The following is a 21,617-nucleotide window of genomic DNA, read 5'->3' as shown; positions in this document are numbered from 1 at the left end:
GGGAGAATATGAATCAGATCAATTGATGATATGTCTGAGTGCCAAAAATTCAATGTCGAATGAATGAAAAGGAATTAATTAAGATTTTCGAGTGGAATTATTGCTGATGAGTTGCCTCTGCGGTGCCAAATGCCCGAGGGTGGGGATGATTGAATGAGGAAGAAGAAGCAATTACTTAAAAAATTCTGGCATGCCAGGGGGCATCAGTCATGGTATCGAGGGTGTGTGGAAGGAGAAAATAGATTGAAGTGGCGATGGGAGGTACATTCAGACCGGCGGGGGGGGGGGGGGGGTCATGATGCTGGGGCCAGAAAACGTGAAGAATGGGCCAACGTGGCTGGGTCGAGACGGAGCATTGTGCGTTGATAGATGTGTCAAATCCGGGGCGCATTGTGAACATCGAGCGAGATAAATGGGGCTCGAGTGAAGAAGCAAAACATGGGGCTTTGTTGTCCCGGGGTATACTCATCGAAGGTAATTTAGAATACCGCTGGAGACCGAGAATACAACCTCGACAGCTTTCTCGCGTCATCCTCATTCATTTTTCGGGGTTGGGAGATGATAGGGATACTTCTATTCATTTTTTTATCCTCACTGTTGTTGATTAATTATATCTTTTCGAGTGGATTGTTGATTCGGAGTGGTAGGGCTTCGGGGATTAGTAATTGCAAAGATTAACTTTCAATTTCAGTCTTTTCGATGTTCCAATGCAATTCCATAGAGACGCGGATTAATGCCAACGAAAAGAAGCACATGAGACAGTCAATAATCCTTCTGTTGATATTCATCCCGCAGTGCATCAGTATATCACAAATTTACTGGCATGAGCAGTCACCCGGACTCAGCTGGATGCACCAAATCCAATGCAGCAAACACTTGCTCGGTGTAAATCATTGCTGGCCTCGTATAAAAATAGAATTCGAACACCAGTTGGTCTCTCGCAGGATTGAAAAAGCTGTTTCTTCTCTTCTTGTGTATCTTCCCCTTGAATACATTTTTCACCCTCAAAGAAACAAATCTCCCGTCAATTGACCAAACGACCCGGAATGAAAGATCGTGAATTAAGTTTAACCTTGTGTGTAAAATAACGGATGACAGAAAAAAAATTGGATTTCACTCTGACCTTGTCACTGGAGAATTACGTGGAACACGTCGCCAAGAGGAGTTCACCCGTCCCATTCCCTCCACCTTTCTTCAACCCCCTACAGCCTGGTACACAGCACGGTGTCATTCAACCGAGACGAAATGAAAAAAGAGAATCAAGAAAGAAAGAGAGAGAGAATGAGGCCGAGAAGAAGCGTAGTCCGGTCATAAATCTTGATCCTGTTTTTGCGTGTTTGACTCTGAGTTACTTTCAGCGTTATTAGGCGTAACTCGAACGTTTCAGTCAAAGGAATTTTCGTGAAACCACAAGTAACCTTGTACCCAATGGTGGAAACGTGCTATTGTTCACTCTTTCTTTAGGTCATCCTTTTTATTTTTCTGTCCCTCCCCTCTGCCCCACCCGCGCGCTTCTTCGAAGTCAACTCAGTAGTTTATACCAGCACCTGGGACAACCTGCGGAAAGCCGACAAAGAATCTTCCGATACGTGACCAGTAACAAAACAAATTAATTTTCCATTTTTTGACTTCCAAATGGAAACATTGAGATCGTTCCATTTTGGGAGGTGGGAGGATAATTATACAGCTTATTAAGAGTTGATTTTATGAGTTTAAAATCAAGTTATTGATGCCGGAGAAAGTATTAAAAAAATACTCGCTGTCATATGCTTACAATCCTCAACTTGTTTTTACTGAAAATTCCATCAGAAAATTGAAGATAATAAATGCCTGAGTGTTTATAACACTGCAAACCACTTCAAATATATCATTCTGAAAAATCATTACTTCACCCCGGTAACCTTCTCGTGTCTGCATGCGAGAGTACAGTGCAACCCGTCGCCTGCAACACCCGACAATACATAAAAACGTCAAACTGCGAGAAAGAAAGGGGGAAAAAAATCGTAAAAAGTGGTTTTTCCCTTCAACCGGCGCACCAGAGGTGCTGTACGTCTGGTGAGACATGACGCATGCAACCCCCGAGACCTTCTGAACACCCGGGTGAGTAACGTCCCGAGTAATATTACGATGACAGTAATTGCTGCTTTGATCAATGCGGCGAACGTGAACCACTGCTGTTACCCTCTCACTCCACTACTTATTTCCTTCTGGTATATCCTTCACCGGCGTCTTACTTACTCGAAAAATAAATTATCCGCAAAAATACATCTGAATGTTGATCTCTACTTCCATACTTCACCACAACGAATAAAGTATATCAGGAACACAGGTGTGTGTGTTTCTATAGATTGCAGAAGTTTTTACAGTACATCAAATCTCTGGTGCAAATTATTAAAAAAAAAAAAAACACCTGGAATCTCTCGCATTTACGTGAGAATCGTAGTTCTAATCAAAATTTACGATTCAATTTTAAAGAGCACATTCGAGCAAATAACGCGATGCGCTGAAACGACCGAACGCTTTCAAGATCCATCAATTTATACCCCCAAAACTGCTCGTTTCGTCGGGTACCGACAACAAAATCGGCATAGCGAACTTCACTTCATGAAGCTAGAATAGATTAATGCCCTCGTTTGTTCGGTAATGGCCGCAATAAATTATCTTAATAGTCCGCCACGACTATAAATATGTTCAACGAGTTGCTCTTAACGCTTGTTTTCTACGCTCCACATTGGCCCCCGTTTGTCGTTGTCTACAGAGCAATATTCTTTCGCCAACTTTCTTGAATTCAATGAACCCCCCTCCCCTCGTCCTTCCTCATTCCCCCCAGTTACTTCGATCATTAAACATGGCGGATGCACTGAACCGTGCAGCAATAGTGCGATGATTGATGTACTTTGATGCTAGGCTACATGGGACAATTGGATTTACAATACGGGTGTTCACATTGGTGAGCACTTAACGCCCATAAAGTTGTTTGATGATGCCGCCATCAAACCCAACAATTCGCCCTCTGGTCAACGCACACATCCTCTTCACCGGGTCAACAGTTCGTGCTTCTCAGCCAGTATTGTCGTGCAATTTGTGCCGGCTACGACAACGTCTGGATGAGTTATTCACTTAATACCCCACCATTATAGTTGTTACCACCTCTTCGATGGCGCTTCATCCTGACTAAGCTGACGCACATTTATAACGCACAACCGCCACTATTTCCTGGGATATATTAACCTAATTCTTAACAACTGCTTCTGTGTTTGCTGATAGGAGATGGTACGAAATGTTCTCTTCGTAGCTTCATGACCTTCAATTATTTATAAAATCTCCGTCTTGGAGAAATTCCACCTAATGTAAGTGCAATAGTTCTTTTCCACTTGATCAAATCTGAAGTGTTACTGCTCGCTGAGCTTTTCCTAACTCAGCTGATACATCTTTGTCTAATGCACCGGCATCACAATACCGAGGACAAAGAAAAGTCCAACAGGAAACGAGGGAATATTACCGAAGTGCTTTACTCAGAATTTATGAAACATGGTGACTTACGTGGATATTCAGCATTGAGGATTTCTTGGCAATCCTCGAAAAGGGGAAGCCATGTCCTCAGGGTCCCGCAAAGAATATATCTAGGGTACAGTGGTAGACGTTGGTTGAAGCCTCGTAAACCCGGCAACGGCCAATTAAACGAAACGAGCGGGCGCACTGATGCACTCTTTGGCCGACTGCCCTGGGTCTCTCTAATGTCCCTCTCTTTCTCCCTCGGTCTCCTCCGTTTTCATCGTCGTTTCTCGGCCAGCATTACCAAGGGCCCTGGCTTTATACGACTTGCGGAATTACCCTCAAATTACACAGTTGGCTCGGATGTGTGCACTTCCTTCAGGCCCAACCCTAGCTTTATACACTTTTTCCGCACCTACTCTAGGTTATAACAACCCCAACGCTTCCATCACGTACTTGTTATACGCACACTTACGTGAATATTAAGTAATGGAAGTGGAGATTTGGTGCGTTTTTCTGCCCTCTTCTTGTTGAGATGCTGTTGCAAGAGGAATTATCGGTTTAAAGAGATTCTGGAGCGCTTGGAGCGGTTGTGAGGAGCTTGTGAGCCAAGTCAAAACACATCCCTTGGAAGTGCGATAATTGTCAAGTGCTTGGGTATCGCTGGTTAAAGAACTATACTGCCTGGATTTTTCGCTGCAATGCAAGGTGGCAGAGGCTTCATAATTGATCGAAAATTATAGTGTTAGAAGTGATAAAGCAAAAGGCTGCAGGTAGGAACAAAAGACCGAGGGCTGTCGAAAATTCCACGGTAGCCGAGTGGTTAACGAGGAATCCGCTGCCCTTGACAAACCCCGGCTAGACTCGAGCCATTCCTCAGGCTTGTGCAACAAACGCCGACTGGCCCAAGCATTTTTTTCTTATCAATTTAGGGGATTCCTTGGAGGACTACTTCAACCCTTCTCTCCTTGTCGAATCCCAGTAGCTCAATTTTTCTTTGCTTTTCTCTCCACTTGCGGTGACTTTTTATCTCATTCGAGCCGCGTCGAATACATTAGCGACTCCTAGTGGCCGGCGGACGATGTAATGAATGTTTCCGGTGACAGGCCACAGTGGGGAATGCCTCGCGACAAACAATGCGACCGCATTCTACTCTTTTCTGAGCTCACCCCTTCCCTCCTCATGTGGCTTTGCAACCCCCTCCTATATTTCGATCTTCCAGCGCGATTCCCTTTCGGTAGCTACTGGCGGCGCGACTTTGGTGAACACCGCCAAAAAGCTTTGGAACGGCGCGCCACACGCAGTGATTTCTCGAAGGGTGCGGACGGCGGGCGCGGAGGTAATTTTTTTTTTCCTACGTAAAATTTACTTTTCTATGCTTTCAGGGTTCCTACGCATTTGCGAATACATTCCGTTGACAATGTCGCTTCCAGAGAAAGAAGTCACATTGATGATAGGGACCAAATACCAAAATAGTTGACGGAAAAATTTACGTAAAACACGTCGATAAAGAATGTACATTTGAATGTCACCAATCTAGGACAATCGACATAACACGCCACCTATGTGAACAATTGCACTCGGTAAAGGGATATAACATCATCACTGGGCGTACAACGCCATCCGCACATAACCAACATCCAGAAATCCCTCGGCATAACTGAAGACACATGAACGTTCTCTCACCTACAACACTCGGCGCGTCGATTGTCCGTTATCACTCTGAATTTCAAGCATGTCGGAATGCCATCGACTTCATTTTGCAGCGTGTCAAACCCGATGTACACTTGCTCCACATGTGGTGGCTTTTGCAGAATTCCACTGTGCACCATTGTGCTTTACATGCAACCACAGCTCAACTCAAATTTCTCCCAGTGAATCATTGGAATTATTTGTCACGGGTATGGGATAGGTATTCTCGCATCCTGATCGGAGGTCTCTCAGTGGAAGGGAGAAATTGGGATCTTCCGGGTCGAATGAGCAATCGGGCGGGCGATTCCTAAACTCAAAAACCTGAATGTATTCCTGCTGACAGATTTCATCCTATCAATTATTTTCAACATTTACTCGCATTCTGCCAAACGTGGCAAATGAGTCCAGCTATCCCTTTTATCTGTCTTCCTAAGCAAAAATAATAATGATATAAATATATTTCAGGTGATTCTACGCAGCTCTGTGATGGTTCCCAGTTTCTCTCTGACCTCTTTCCTCTGTGTATATTATAGTTATGTATACAGGGGCGGAGGGAAGGGGCTGGCGAGGATGAAAGGAGCCGACAGCGTCCAGCAGCGAGCCATGCATCACAGCTCCACGGCCTAAGTAAATAAGCGACACCCGCCGCATGCGGTCGTCGCCTAAGCCTTGTATAGCATATATATATATATATATCGCGGCATAGTGCGTTGAGTTGGGCTGTGTAGGCGGGGTAAACTGACGAAATGCCTTTCTCAATGATTGACGATTTAATTTTGGGGCGTGAGCCCAGTGTGATTAGGGATTCAAATGAAAGAGAGAGTAGGCACTTCATTCAGCGCAAAAATTGATAATTCCTTGATAAATGGACAAAGGGAAATTGTTGTAAAAATTCCGAAGACTACTGATGCTAGTTTCAACGGACCAGAACAAAAATCTTGTAAATTCGTCAGTTGTAAATCGACGCCCCAATGGCCATTCCGCATGGCTTCATCGCGCCCAAATTTTTCATTGTAATGTTTACAATTTTTCTCGAATTTACTGGAGATTCCTTCCGGCTAAATGTGCATCGACAGGAATGTAGTCAGGGGTGATGATATACTGGTGGATGAAATGCATGGAGAGAGGTGGATCATAAGCTCCCCCAGGAACTCGACAGGTTTGATCCTGATATTTACGAGCGTAAGGACACGGACTAAATTAATGCGATACAACCAAGCGGGGCTTATGCTATGCGCTTTTGCAACGGTGTATATTCCAGTTTGAGAGGTTTATACTGCGAGAAAGGGGCGGGAGGGAGGGGGACATATGGTAAAGGTGAGATTCAGAGGTGAATGATGAATTGGAATTATTTCGCAGGGATTTTGAACTTTCAGTTGAGGATCAGCTGTGATTTCGGATATTTTATTCTTTAATTCTCAAGAATAACTGCCGACGTTTGCACTGCTTCCTTTCATATTTCTGACACGCAAAAAAATTTGAGCTTTAATTACTTGTTGTTAAATATAATTTAGAATTTATTATTAATGAAAAGTAAAAAAACCAAGTAAATAACGCGGAATTTTCCAACTGACAAATTGATCAGACTGTAAATTTATCACTTCATAAATTGAATTATTTTTCCCACTGAATGAAAAATATCACGTCTCAATAATCTAATTCAGTGGATAATGTTTCCATGATTTTGTCAGACTTGTTTACAAGAGAAAAAAAAATAAACAGAAAAAAATACTCTTCGCAACGGGAGTTCAGTAATTTATGTCCCAGATTTCACAGAAAAAAAAACACTGATTATACAACCACTATCATTGAGAATGATTTCAAATTTATTCTTGATCATCGTTAATCCCCACGACATTGACTTCTCAGAAGCTTTTATTGGTCCTCATACTCACTCCACCGGCAGTAAATTATATTTACGATTATTAATGGCCTACGGATTTATCACAAGGGGACAACAGCTGCTGGTATATTCTCTAAACCGTGAAGTGAGTAGCGGGAAAGCGAGAATAAGTCGTAAAAAAGCGACAACATTTATACGAATTTGAAATAAAACTAAAAGGTATGAAGTCGTAAATTCAATTAAAAAACTTTGAGATTAGCTGACTCGTAGGCTTCACCCAACGCGTCATAAAATATCGCCTGACATTTAGGATTATTCAAATGCATTCTTCTTACATTCCCCTCCATTTTCCATCGAATCAATTGAAATGAAAATAGTGAGGCGGTCATCACTGCGGTTAAATCAATAAAATCGAATGATTATTAACAACTTCAAATGAACAGAACAGAAATTACGAAGGATTATCCCTTTCAGATTCACCGCATCGATAACTTTCTCGAAGGCTATCGCACAGTCACTCTCAAATCGCCGCTCAATTGCGTAATTCGCATGATTGAATCGGCAAAAATAACTCCGGCAATAATAAATAAAATAATAAATCCTGACAGTATGAGAAAATAAAAAATATAAAATTCCGCAATGAGTGAGAACGTCGGTAGTACGAGACATTAATCGCCCTTATCCGTACGAACAAAATGTCAAGAGTGTCAGTTGATAATGTGCGGTAGATAAATCAAGACTGGTGAAAAGATGACGGTGATAAATGTAAACACGCCTTTGGGTTTATGTGTGGTGAGGCGGCGGAAATACGATGGAGAAATGCCCCCGAGGCAGGCTCTGTGAGGTGCAGAGGGGTGGGAAGGGATAGTAAACTGAGAGAGTGCACGTTGCCCAGCGGGTCATGACTGATGGCGATGTCATGAGACGCGGTATCATAATAATTCATGAGTACCGTAGCCCCCAACTTAATCGTTGATTAATGAAACAACGACCTCGTCACGATTATTTCATTTTTTCATCATCCTAATCCCTCATTCACTCAGTTTCTGTTCCCAGGAGGAGTTCAGAGAATCTCAGACTTGATGAAAATTAAATGGTGGTGGTTGAGAGAAAACATGGCAACAGTGCCTCGATTATGGAGTAAATGGACTTACCGATTGAGCGTATGCGTATAGGGCCTCCATTTTTTCAAATATTATCACTGGCACCATCGTCAGCCCTCTCTTTCTCTCAATTATCTCGTCCATTTTATTTTACCTCCCTCGATGGACTCTTATCTAATATAATTTCAATTTTTATTCACTTATTTTTCCAGAAGATATGTTTTATATGTGCCGGTTATGGCGGGAATCGACTTACCAACTGGAATCCACGTCTCGTTAATTTTTTACCCATTCGCCGAATCCCGCCAAAACAACTGGAGTTAGTACACATAAAACATTGGAGAGCCATAGGCTGCGTGCCTCACGGTAATCACGCTGTGGGATAAAGTTATTCGAGAACATAAATAACAAGTCACGTCAGAAAATAAGGCATTAATTTATGTTATTTATCGCCCATTAAGCTCTGAGGCAAACTGGGAGAAATAATATTTCTCTGAAATAATGTATCATTTTCAATGGACACGCTCAATGCTTCAACCCTGTTACAAATACTTTGAAGAAAAAATCGTTCGAGAATATGTTTTTTTTCATCACTTTCGTGAGTGATTTCAAATATATGGCATGCAAAAGTTAAGCCGAGCGTTAAGTTGACGGTGGGGTAACATTTGGCTTGGGCCATAAATAAAGAACGGGAATAACAGTGGGAGAAAAAAAAACGCAGTGGAGTTTATGCGGTATAAATAAAGGAAGCTGAAAGACGACAGGAAGAAAGGAAGATGAATAAGAGCGAGCGGTGAAATTTACAGTCAGCAACCACCGGTTGGTTAGCCGACGCTAATTGCGCATTGTGGAGCCATTTTACAAGCGTTACCACAGTCGAGGTGAGGTGGAGAGGTAAACTGAGAGCAAGAGGAGTGAGAACCTGCGGGTCGCGCTCCGGGTACTGCGAAATTTATAGTCTTCCGGAAGAAGGGGAAGGGGGCTCCTGAAAGAGGAAAAATAACGGAGGGATGGGGACCCGAGGAACGTGAAAGAAGGAACCATCACTTCACTCTCTCGTATCTTTCACTTCCCTTTCTCACTTTTTTCTTTTTTTTCTCCTCTTCCCTCAGCTTGGGCCCCTGGAATACCCAATTCACGCCATACACCAGAGGAGTGAGAACTACCCCGGGTGGAAAAGCGAGTGGGCAACCCCTCGGTACTAGTGTAACTTTCGACTCTGGGGGCAGGCCAATATTTCAAGACCGTAGCAGAACCAAGATTGAGGTTAGGACGCAATGGAGGCTACTGACCGCGGTTGAGATAAATTTGTTCCGCAATTGAGACGGGCGTGACGCTGTAAATCTTGTTCTATTAGGCTATATCTTTCACCTTTGCTCTACGCTCACACGTCACTGTGTACCCTTCGATCTAATTTATTTTTTATTTCCGATTTGTGGGGTACAAAATTCTACCTCAGCTCGAGGCCGGTGGCTGATCGAAGAAAATTAATAACAAACTAAATGTATGCGGTGCGTTCTTCCAGATCTTTTCGAAAAAAAATTATTAAGCCTTCTATCCAAAGATTTTCACTTGATCTTTGCGGAAAAAATTATTTCTGTCAATCTGCAGGTAGAGACGGATAAAGTACTTTCGACTTCATGACCTGGTACCCTATGGTAACACTAGCGACAAGACGGGGGGGGGGGCATAATCCAAATTTACAACGCGGTTACTCGCCCCATTGTCCGCGAAAACCGAACGTGGCACAGAAATGTAACAACAATGAATAGTCCTGGGGGTACTCTGCTATGCCCAATGGAAAGTCGGGGATATTTAGAGTGTTTAGACAAGCTGTCAAGCATACGACAATGCCTCAGTACCCCCGGGGGGGGGGGGCGGTGAGGGAAGACAGAGAAAAGGAGAAGGGCAATAAATACCGAACGCTGAGGGAACTCAGCCCTGGAAAAATTCGTTTCGAACCCCATGGGGATGTACTCTAAAGACCAGGTATGTCACATTATTGTGCCAATTTAATCAGAACCATTTTCCAAGGTTCAGGAGCTAGCATAAATGTTAACAGCCTCCGGATTTTTTTTTCCTTTTACAGTTGTAAATTTTCCGACTAGAGGAGAAATTTTAATTTTTCTTCAAAATTTATTATCGACAGTGGACTTATTGCGGTCTATGGATAGTTACAGTTCTGTTGTAGTACCTGACGTGTTTATGAGACCACTTTGGCCGTTAACGGTAGGTGAGTTGATTGCTTTCGAGTGTTGCGACGACGGGGGTTACCTTGAGCGATATTGCTCGAATACATTACCCCACCACTGTAGATTACGGATTGGGGTGGAGAGAAATGTCATTATCAGCCCGCGATTATGACTTTTTTTATTTCAGAATGCAGGGAGGAAGATGGATGAGCGACGGGCAATTCGTTGGATTGATAGACAACGATCTCGGGGCTGAAACGAATAACAGACAATGATTTCTGACGTAAATCGACATTGTAATAGCAGTAATACCGCTCGTCGCCGTCAATTTCATTCTCCAGGTGAATTATATAGCTTTATATTTTTTCATTCATATTTTATTGTTAGAGTGAAATGGACTGAATTGAATCAATTGACACTATCGTATGTCTCAACCGCGGACAATGGGACAGGTTAGGTAGGTTTCTCTAGACGTAAAGAGGCTTGGAAAGTAATAAAGAAAATAGTTGGTAAACGTAATCAATCGGTGCTTTCGAATCCTTATGAGTTTATCAAAGAAAAATTCAAGACTTGGCGAATGTATTGCCGACTCGGCTTAACGTTCGACATCAGCTCGACGGTGAGGGGCACATCCAGGGAGAGTGTGCTGTCGGTGGGGTACGAGAAGGCAATTAGCAACGGCTGGAGCAGTTAAGCCTGACGATAGATACGGGAACAATGGAGATCCAGGGAACGTATATCGTCACTGACGAGGCAAATGTGAGTGAAGCTCGGTTGTGTATGGATGGAGGAAGGCACACTGGGACAGATAGGAATGAGAATGAGTGAGTATGATGAATGAACGGTTTGGCCTGTCATGACTGGTCATCGGGCTGCACCTATATTCCCAACGATGGGAATATTTCTCTCTCTCTCTCTCTGCTCTTCGCTATCCTCTCCCTCCTCCCGAGCGCCCCGATGATTGATGATCGTCCATTTCCAGTCCCTAATTATTTCATACTTTGCAATCAGTACGATAATCCATCCCGCGAACCTGTCGCTGATAAATCATCCGTGCCTATCAGAACACTCGAACGATTATCATGCATTGCGAAATTTGTTGATGGTGTTGCGTTGAGGGACTCGTGTTGTGAAATTTTTGTAAATCGCAAGGTTTATCTTGGAGGATATTATTTTCAGATTTTTTTGCTAGTGTCTGAGGTCATTTGCCAAGTAATTTTGGGATTAAAACAGTTCTAATATATTAGAATTATTTTTTCCTATCTCTTGAACGTCATCTTCTGAAGTTTCATGGAGAATTATTGAATCGACTGATCGTTATTTCAAATTATTGCATTCAAGGCAGATAAACTCCTCGATTTATGACGTGCACATTATTAATATTTTATTCAAGATGATTTTATTTAACTCAAATGAGCCATTCTGCTACGTCTGTGTTCATGTAATCGTTTGGAACGCGAAGTAGTATTTTTTTTCACTTACCAAGACAATTGTAATTTCTTTGGAGCTCGCGTCGTTCATAAATTCAGTGACGTATTATGTGCCTTGTCAGTTTCATCGTTCTACACACAAATATCCCCCCCCGCCCCCTTCCGCCCTCCTCACACGAGTGTATCTCACCGAGTTGCTATAGATTTACGATGCCTCCTCACTTTTATGAGGCCCAACGATTTTCTATTTGCATTTGGCTTCACCAAGCATTACGAATTCGAGATGTATACGTGGATTTTACGGACTTGGACGTACAAATTAGCCATCGTCCCAGATTTAAAAATTGGTTTTCCCAAGTCAACAATAAACCCCTTTCTCTTCACCTCTACTTGAATAATGCTTTACCAATGGTGGGAGAGAAAAAACGAATTGTGATATTTCAGTTTTACGAGTGCCGCACCTTTTCCTGGCCTCACTCGTAAATTCAACACTGTAATGTTCAGTACATATTTTTTTACACTCATTTAATGATCGAGCAGGAGAGTAATGCTCCCAGACTGCAGTGAGGAAAGAGGGAATTGACATTGAGAAAAGTATATAATGTGTGGCAAAATAGAGAATTGAGGAAAAGAAGAAAAACCTTCGGCCTCTGAGGGAAAAATAATTTTTTAATAACTGAAAAAGAAGAATCGAGTGAGAAATTGAAGGATGAAGGGAGGGAGAAAATTTTATTTGTTTGCCTACTCTAAATGATTTAATGCTTCGTATTGTTTTCGAAAATCGGTTAGCTTTCCACCAAAATCATAAATTCCTCCTTCGGGCAGTTCTCATCAGTCGGCTTTTCATTTCCCTGACGAATCGAACCTCCGAAAACCATTAATCTTCAACTTCCTCCTGCCGATGATGGCTCCCTAGGCGGTATCATCATCAAGTCGTTCAAGCCGATACTCTCCCCGAAACACAGTTCGGCAATTTGCGGGCGTATCGAGAAGAACGGAAAGGTAGAGATGTAACAAGTGAGAAAGAAGACAGACTACAAAGTGTGCCGCCGTACAAACAATCGCATCCCGACGTGTCTAATTGACACGGGATGATCCTCCGTCCCGGAACATAATAAATAGATTCGAAACTAGGTGGGTACTTAAGTGGAGCCCTAGTCGAGGGAGATTCAAGAGGAAAAAAAAAACTAAAACACAACTGTTATTATCCTGCGGGACGTCTGCGTTTACAGTGTCTAATTTTCTTCACGGCGCCGACGTGGCGAGAGATTGGCAGCGGTGGATGAAAAGGAAGTAGAGGTTGAGAAAATGAAATGAGTAAAATACTTACTGTTTTCTTCTCACTACAACATGACAAATATTATATATATATATATATATATATAAGAATGTTTTTGGGCTCGTGGTTAGTGCTGGCCCTATGACCAGGTTCGAGTCCCAATGATGAAGGAGTTTTTCATAGCCGGAAAACGAACCCAGTGCATGTGGAGTTAGATATAAGTTATCTTTTAGAGGTACGTGTGGGTAGGGAATTCGGCTGGGGTACCGCGTAAGCACTCTCACCATCTGGCAGCAGCCAATTTATTCATAATAATATAGGAATATATGATATACTCGTTAGATATCTAGCACAGTGTAAAACCGTCTTCAAAGACAGTTACACTGGATTTTGTTTAAAAAAAGATCATCTTTCTTTTTTTTACATGTTAATCAAACCGACGTCGGCAGTCCTTTGATGCCATTGGTTTGTCATGCGATATGACATCAGCACGAAATAGCATAACCCGCGAGGTGCCCTTATGATCGTAAATGGCGCGGGGGAAATGCAAAGGGATTGAGGCGAGAGTTTACGAGCCAACGCTCGAGTCCTTTCTCCATAATGTCGTCGTGTGTCACGCGTCATTACAGGCGAGACGTCGTTATGAGACGTTTACGATAAGGTACGTGGCACCTAACTTCTTCTTTGGATATCTCGCCCCCATGGGGTTTTAACGAATGCCACATGACCTCTCTGTGAGAGAACACCGAAATTGTTTTGAGGATGAGAGAGGCAGTCATTGGATGACTCCGTGTGGTAATCCACGGGATTACTTTCATATTTCATTTATCGGAATGAGTTATGGTCATTTGGGGGTAGGATTTAATGGATGGGCAACCGGTTTTTCAGGGGAGTTATTGTCTTTATCGCGGGGGTCATTTATTTTTATTGTTTGGGGGAGGGGGAATTGGATGAATGGGGCATTAAGGACTCAATGGTCGGAGAGGGGGGGGGGGCTATTTGTGGGAAGGATATCTTCTTGATAGTTTCATTACGTAAAAATTGAGTGATGCTGGGGCAGTAAAAATTTTCAAACTCAACGGCTCATTTTTTTACTTTTTGATAATCACTATCTTAATGTTGAATTTTTATTCTCTGTTTTAAAGTCCAAAAAATCTCACGACTAATAGATCCATGTAATCCAACTTGAACTCGCCCTCAAAATTAAAAAAAATTCCCATCAATATTTTTCCACTCTCGTCACAGTGTCACTTCCGTCCAATGATTGAACACCATGCCTTCAGTCACAATTGATTAATGTTCTCTCATGATCGAGTGTGCTTTATCTATCATAACAGATCACTGAAAAAACAAAGTGACACAATTGAATACGATATCCACTCTCCGACACTCGACAGCTTTTCATCGTTGATGAATAATTCGTCACTAGTCATCTACGATAAGCCAATTCTCCAATACATTTTCATTTTATAATCTTTGAGAAAAATATTCCGGGGTAAACGGACCCGAGAAGTATTTTGAGCCATTCAAAATTTCTCGTAGTCACTGCAAAATGGCTGACTCTCCCAAAAATTATATCGAAGAATTCTAGAAGACTAACAGTCCCTCGAGAGTTTCACATACATCAGAGGGATTGACGTGCTGCTTGTTTAGGACTCGGCGAGTTGAAGTATGTGGCTACCTTTCACCCTCGAAAAAATAACCGACTACTGTACTGTAATTGACCCCACCCGACATAAGATACCACGTGAAAACGTTAATGGATAACGTACACAGATTGGGAGGACACTTAGCAGTGGTTAGCGCTCCCCAACAGTTGACGGCTACTTTATTTACGCCTACCAAACGACATCAGAGAGCCGAGTTACGCCCGTTGCTAATTCCCCGGGTAAACATTTGATGAGTGAGATACGTGAGTCGAGAAGTCGAAGTGAAAAAAAAAATCCCGCATTATTTACCGACAATTTTGACCCTTCCAACGTCAAATGTCACAGGTTTCTCCTGGTATTTGAGGTTCTAGGATATATTGAGCTGGGGAAAAAATTTCGTGTTTCAGTGAGGGAGTAAAATAATTTTTCATTCACTTTGGACTCCGCCCCCCCTTGTAAGATCCTCACAGAGGTGTAATTATCAATTACATCGATAAAATAAAAATTTAATTCATCGACATCAACCCCCTCAGCTCAAAAATTATGATCGATTATTCCATTAAATTTTTTCCTCAAAAGGTCCCGGCAAATGGTGAAATGCATTCCCTCCCCGTGAAATGGATTCATTTTTTTTTCACCCTTCGAGTGCTCGATTGCGGTGACGATCCAATAAATCCATGAGGATTTTAATGGCTCCTTTGTCAGGTACACAAAAGCCACAGCCTGTCCTTTTTTTCCCTTCCATTGGCTAAAGGTCACGCCCGTGCGTTCTACGTACGGCACTCGAATATTTCATATTGACACTCCAGACATTAACTCCATTCGTCAGACTCTCACCACCCATTGGCCCTTTCATTGGCTGTCCGACATCTGCCCCGATTTTCTTCGTCATTATGTGCATTGGGGACTACCTCACCCCTCTTCATCGAGATCATTGTCACCCCGGGATTTTGCACTCTGTTTGGACAGCCTTCGTTTCCGCTATTTTTCCTTTTTTTTTCTCTACACGTTTCCCGAAATTTCAGGTCACGGTGAATGGGGAGAGGCAGGTGAGGTGCCCGAAACCTATTACTTATACATTATTATGCTCCAGGAAATAGTTTCACGTATTTTTTCCTAACGAAAATCGTCCGAAGGATTTCAACCGTAAATTTTCAGTTGTGTAGACATTATAGTAAATGGATTGACTATGAAAGTTTGGATTGAATTAAGAAATGATAATATCGATTGTAATCAGCAAAATAAATGAGGGTTTGTGTAATTAGTTTTATTGGATTGCGAATGTAGCGACAGACCTTTCAAAAAAAAAAAAATTGGGCAACACGTGGATCTACTTGTGCCCCAGCAATACCTCCCCCCCCCTCCCCTCACCGCGAATACCTCGGAATGCTGAGAATATATGAGGTATTATGAGACAGCGTCTTGGGCAAAATCAAAACTTAGGTTTGAAAAAAAAAAGAATAAATTGAACTCCGGTGTCGTTTAGTAAAAAGCTTTTGTGAGTTTAGCCGTGTCGTAACTTCAACTTTGTCATTCTGGACTCACTGTGGATACCCACCTGCACGTATTGGTTGTTTTATATATCAGAGAATCGTGTGCTTTCCTCCATTGAGCGCCAAAAAGCGAGGACACGGTGTGTGAGCGCGGGTTAAAGCGGATAAAAGAGCGCTAGCCTGGGTACTGAAGAATTACGGCCATCGTAACTCCCACTAAGCGCAAAAGAGCGTATGTGACAGGCTCTAGGCAGGGACAGGAGAGCGACATAGGCCATGGGGCACTTCCTTTTCCCTTCGTACACGTTGATGCTCCTGTGAATATACCGTGTGTTGTTACCTCCAATGTGCGCGCTGTTTATGACCCTCCGGCGGCTGTTTCAGGGCTGCATTACGAGGCGAGGTAACATGGTTCCTGCATTCGGCCCAGGTCGTTTAGGATTGACGTCAAGTGAGTCAAGTTATCTCTATTTTTTTTCGGACGGGATGTATTTTTTTTAGGAGATTTGAGGTGCAGGAGAGACACCGGGTGTCGAACGACTTTAGCTCTGTAACTCACCGATTCACCTTCCTAAATAAGAGAACCAAAAGACGTTACGGAACCTTCAGTATCACCTCTCCCCACGACTCCAATTCATTTTCCCAAGTTTGAGCCCACCTCATAAAGGGTCGCGTGTCAAACAATTACCTGGTTGGACACCATCGCCTGAACTAAACATTGGACTCTCTCTTTGGACCGCACACGCTGTCGATTCGCAGGAAGACCACCACCAGTTATTTTCTGGTGCAATTCCGGATGAAAATCAAGTCATCCCGTTTGTTCATGATTGATAATGAAAGAATCAATGGCAACTTTTGCTTGATCAATGAGAAAAAAAATGCCAAGAGAAAAATTCGCCGAGGAAAAATGCCAGGAAAAAAACTCCAAGGAAATCTTCCAATTGAGGTGCCAATAGACACACATAACGCCCAGATATATTTCCAAAATAGCTAATAAAATGGAAAGACGTCCCGATATTATCGAGCCTCATCTCTCCACACGGATCCAATCAATTTTCTCCAGTTGTACAGTTTGTATTCATCGCCTGAAAGGTCGCGTGTCGAACAATTTCCCGGTTGGACACCATCGCCTGGACGTACCTAACTAACCACTCGACTCTCTCTTTTGGACCACACACGCTGACGATCTAGGGAAACATCACCACCAGTCGTATTCTGTTATAATCCAGAACGAAAGAGAAGTCGCTCCTCTCCGCGGTAAATCAAGCCCGGGATTGAACTCACCGAGTGGCCCTGTGGATCCAAACAATGCACCACGGCGTGACGAAGGTATTGTCGAGTTTACGCCCCGCGGTGTTTCTCCATCTTCCTCTGGCTATCATCGGTGTCCAGCACCGAAGGGCTGCCCCATTCACTCACCATTATGAATACAACACTGGAGGTTATGCAGAAAGAGAGTTGAAGGCGATAGGAGGAGTAAACCGCCATCAATTACACGGAAAATTGCACGGGTTATTATTTATGCAGCCAACAACACATCAAATGGGATATATATATATATATATATATATGTATCCCATTTCTTGGCCATAGTGGAAGCTCTCTCTCTCTCCGAGCACTCGATCCAATTTTTGGATCTGTAAAATTTAGCCGAGTGTTATCGATGAAAGAAATCTACAAAGACAACATAAATAACGCAATCCAGAGCGCAAAGGTACCTGCGCCTCCTCTTCCCCGTAAAATATCCACTTCCTTTTTTTTCCACTTCGAGGGACACCACCCAGAAAGGAGGATTGGGGACGGACGGAGAAGGACAGCTGTCGATTTCGTCCCCAAGTGCGCCCCAGGCCCGCTAGTTTACTCAGACCATAAATAAGCGTTTCCTTTTCTGAAACGCGCCGGAGGTGGTGAAAATTCTCCACTAAAAATCCACCGAAAAGAGGGACGAAGTGAGTTACTATCGGAAATCATGGTGAGACGATTTGCGATTTGTCTAGGCCTCCCGGAATATTCTGAAATCGATTTTTTCGTTTTTTGCGTTTTTCTTGGCTCCTAGGCCTCCTATAATCTTTGCTGAAAAAAAAAACATTTGTACTTTTATATTTAATTATTCTGTGTTCTGATTCTCATCTACTTTAGGAGTTTATAGTGATATTAATTTACACGCAGACCGTTGACTGTCTCGTTGATTCTAAATGCAAATGACAAGTCAATATATTTCACGTGTGCGGTCACATGTGTCAGATAATGAACAAGACAGGTTCAAATGAGAAGCGGAAACCGTCGCTTCGAATGACAGTATTTCTGATATCTATTTATCCAATTTTACGGCTGCTTCATTCTAGTAATTTGGATCAGTCAGACGGGTTAAGTATTGCCATAATTAAACAGTGAATTAGTTTTTACTATTTCATTGTGGATTATTTTATTATCATTGTTCCTAAGTTGGATTCAAAAATTTTTTTCCATTGATTCTTTGGTCATCCATTTTACCCCCTATGTCTCCGGTGCCCCAGCAGAAGTCTGCTATGGTTTTATGTTCAGCCACTTTAACAGACTATAAATATTTCCGAGGGTTAACCGACAATAGGCACTATAGATTACATCCCCCTTAGCTAATAAATACGTTATTGTCCGGAATGGTGGATGGGGAGGGGAGGATTTGATCTATGACCCTCGTGTTACATGCATTTCATCGATTATGTGTGTTTTGCTTCCAATATCTCCGGATTCATCCCCCCCCCCACCCCTCCCTCCCGGACATACCCACCCACAAGCCAAATGCAACATGAAAGGAGACACTTTCCTGTCACTTTTATGTCAGTTGTTAATGGCCTGAAGTTAATCGGCCACGCATGACTGCAACAATTGCCGATTTACGGAGATGCATTGCAACTGTCACATTGTCGACAACTTTTCTTTTTTCCCTTGTACTGAGATCATGTGCCACAGTGACACATGAAATGACCACCATTTAAATTATCTCTAAAATTCAAAAATAATTATCATAGAAAAGGAATATAGTTCGATATGCAATGAATTTTTTATAGAGCTATATTTAATATCAATTATTAAATATAAAAAAATCAATTAACTGATTGTTGAAATAAAAAAATCCTAGCATAAGGAACTAACTGACACAGAATGATTGTAAAGCAGTTTAGGTTTGAAATTTAGTGTGATAAAGTACGTGAGCGTGAGAATAAAGCACAAATCTCTCGCGCCAATGTGTGCCACAGGTAACGGCAACTGTTATTAGTCGTGTGCTTGATAACGATAATGTTCGCACGAAGCCAGAGAAATGGTATTCTCGAATGGTTTTGCACGCAGCTTTAGAAATGCGAGGAGACTCACTGAGATGGCTTTATTCAGCCTTGTTTTTACTACCCCAAGCTCGTTCTCTAACCTATTAAATCATTTTTGCATTCTCAAAGGTACTCATTACGCCTCATTTAGTCTATGCTCGATAGGGGAAAAAACATCTGGGAAATTTTACACTGAGCAAGGCATGTATTTGCTAGTGTCTTTGACTTTAAAGCAAAAATGCATTTAATTTTTAAAATTAAACACGAAGTAGTTGAAACACATTTCACAGGTTGCACAATAACAAACTATGAGAATGATCCAAAATTAAAAATCATATTTATGACTCATAAAAAGTGGGGTGGAAAAATCTCCGTCGATAAAACTATTTACGAATGATCCCGTCAATTTTTATTGTGAAAGAAAAAAAATAAAAAATTGACGAACCGTTCTTCCATCTTCACTGAGCAATCACTCAGACATTAATTCTGTAACCATTGCAACAGAGACTAACCTACCCCATACATCAAGCTTTATTTTTCGTTCCGCTCCATAATGCGATAGTGTTGCTTTACGATCAAAATTCATATAAATCCATTTATCACTGTTGACACAGGGAGAATGCGGGTCGTTGACAGCGTTTGGTTTTCGTGGTGGGTTTCTCTCATTTTTTTTCTCCTGCATGGCGGATAAATCGAAGTGGAGAGAGAAGTGCCCGGCCGGGTGAAGGGAGGCGGAAGGGATGGAGTGGGGTAAAAGTGATGGGACCACATGGTAGAGAATTTCGTGCATCCACCGCATATTTTTCACTTCACAATAAATTGGCCCGGATATTCCTGTGTGCGGACAGGAATCCTGGGTTCTGCCTCCCCTTGGGCATTTTACAATGGTGAATGAGTGAGATAGGGTATGCAGAGTGAGTGAGGTGAATTTACAATTATCACTAACCCATACTGCCTGAAATATCATCCAGTTATTTTTTTTATAGCTTCAATATTTTTTTTTATCATTGGAATATTGTGTACGTTTATCGCCCGTTCCACGTGTGTACGGAGTGAGGTTTCACAGATTTACGGCCATGGTTATGGGCTGAGGGGCCCAAAAAATATTTTTTCGCACCGTTTTTGCCGTCTGAGGGTTGTGTTGGCATTCAGGCAGCCCACAAAAGCAGAAAAAAACTTCCCCTAGCTGGAAAATTCGATTTTGGCGGAAGCCAATCTTCATTTTTTCGATTTAGAAAGAAAAAAATGGTTTCTTCGCTTCCTATTTGCGACTCGCTTGAAATCATGAATCACTAAATTGTTTCCTTTCCATCAATACGTTGTTAGTTATAAATATACCCCACAATATTTTATTTAGGATATAATAATAATTTTAGTTGAAAAAAACAAACGGAGAGCCAAGAAAAGGAGGGGGGAAGGAGGAGCCACATAAACACGTCGGTGCCATACCAAGGACAGTGCGTCAGAGTCGACTAATTACACAGTGCCGCTCATCTTTCATCAGGCCGTATCTCCACCCTCCTCCATACCTCTAACAACCGCTAATAACGCTGCTAATGCCTTTACGTGGAAGCAGACTGATTCTTCCAAGATGTTACATTATTATTATTATTATTATTATTATCATTATTTTTCAAAGACCACTTTTCTTGAATCCTCGACAATATTTTTAAACAAAACACAAGGGGCATGCTTGTCTGAATCATAAAATACGATTTCTCCAAACAAAAAGTTGCACTGGGGATGAAAAGATAAAGAGGGAATTAACAGATTGAGAAAAAAAAGGTTGGCGTTTTGGTTGATACATTGCTCGCTATAAATTTGTCGGTGAGTAAGTTGTTTCGGTGTTTCTGTACATTGTAAGACGTGAGAGACGATTTCTCTGTCTCTCTTGTTACATTAGTTTTAGTCAGTTTGTAATGTCGGCCAAACATGAAAGTGCCCAATCGTCTCTGTATCAACGCTGTAAACCCGTAATTATTTTTTTTACCCGAGTCACCATAAAGCAATAAACGACCGGATGCGAAGAGACTTGCGAAAATACGTGATGAAATAGGTATGGAAGAGAGATTATTTTTGGGGATTTTGGGAATTTATACCTGGGTTTTTGCAAGGTTTATGGATTTTTATAAGGTG

The 21,617-nt window shown here is 42.1% G+C and overlaps 2 protein-coding genes and 1 long non-coding RNA gene across 9 annotated transcripts in view; 2 read left to right on the top strand and 1 right to left on the bottom strand.

Annotated features, from left to right (window-relative positions):
• LOC135169050 (uncharacterized) overlaps positions 1-8,339 on the top strand; it is a 33,879-nt gene extending 25,540 nt beyond the window's left edge. Inside the window, exon 3 of the long non-coding RNA XR_010300156.1 lies at positions 5,653-8,339. This is a non-coding gene — a long non-coding RNA (uncharacterized LOC135169050). The remainder of the gene's footprint in view (positions 1-5,652) is intronic.
• Positions 1-21,617, bottom strand: part of LOC135169049 (uncharacterized) — a 48,792-nt gene that overhangs the window by 19,623 nt on the left and 7,552 nt on the right. The window contains exons 2-5 of one of the 5 annotated variants that reach the window (XM_064133737.1): positions 17,895-18,249; positions 16,242-17,813; positions 8,390-8,508; positions 8,185-8,307 (exon numbers count right to left, since the gene is read on the bottom strand). The gene's annotated coding sequence lies outside the window, so the exon portion shown is untranslated. Of the gene's footprint in view, positions 1-8,184; positions 8,308-8,389; positions 8,509-11,997; positions 17,814-17,894; positions 18,250-21,617 lie in introns of those variants that run through there. The other 4 variants (XR_010300154.1, XR_010300153.1, XR_010300152.1 and 1 more) reach the window with 4 other exon arrangements.
• The window catches only part of LOC135169045 (uncharacterized), a 63,899-nt gene continuing 63,405 nt past the window's right edge, over positions 21,124-21,617 (top strand). For 2 of the 3 annotated variants that reach the window (XR_010300150.1, XR_010300149.1), the window contains exon 1: positions 21,523-21,537. The gene's annotated coding sequence lies outside the window, so the exon portion shown is untranslated. Of the gene's footprint in view, positions 21,538-21,617 lie in introns of all 3 variants that reach the window. The other variant, XM_064133730.1, reaches the window with a different exon arrangement.

This window comes from Diachasmimorpha longicaudata, chromosome 14, assembly GCF_034640455.1.
Source record: "Diachasmimorpha longicaudata isolate KC_UGA_2023 chromosome 14, iyDiaLong2, whole genome shotgun sequence".
Classification (NCBI taxonomy): domain Eukaryota; kingdom Metazoa; phylum Arthropoda; class Insecta; order Hymenoptera; family Braconidae; genus Diachasmimorpha; species Diachasmimorpha longicaudata.
Note: the sequence above shows the minus strand (reverse complement) of the source record. Positions and strands in the feature narration are given on the sequence as shown.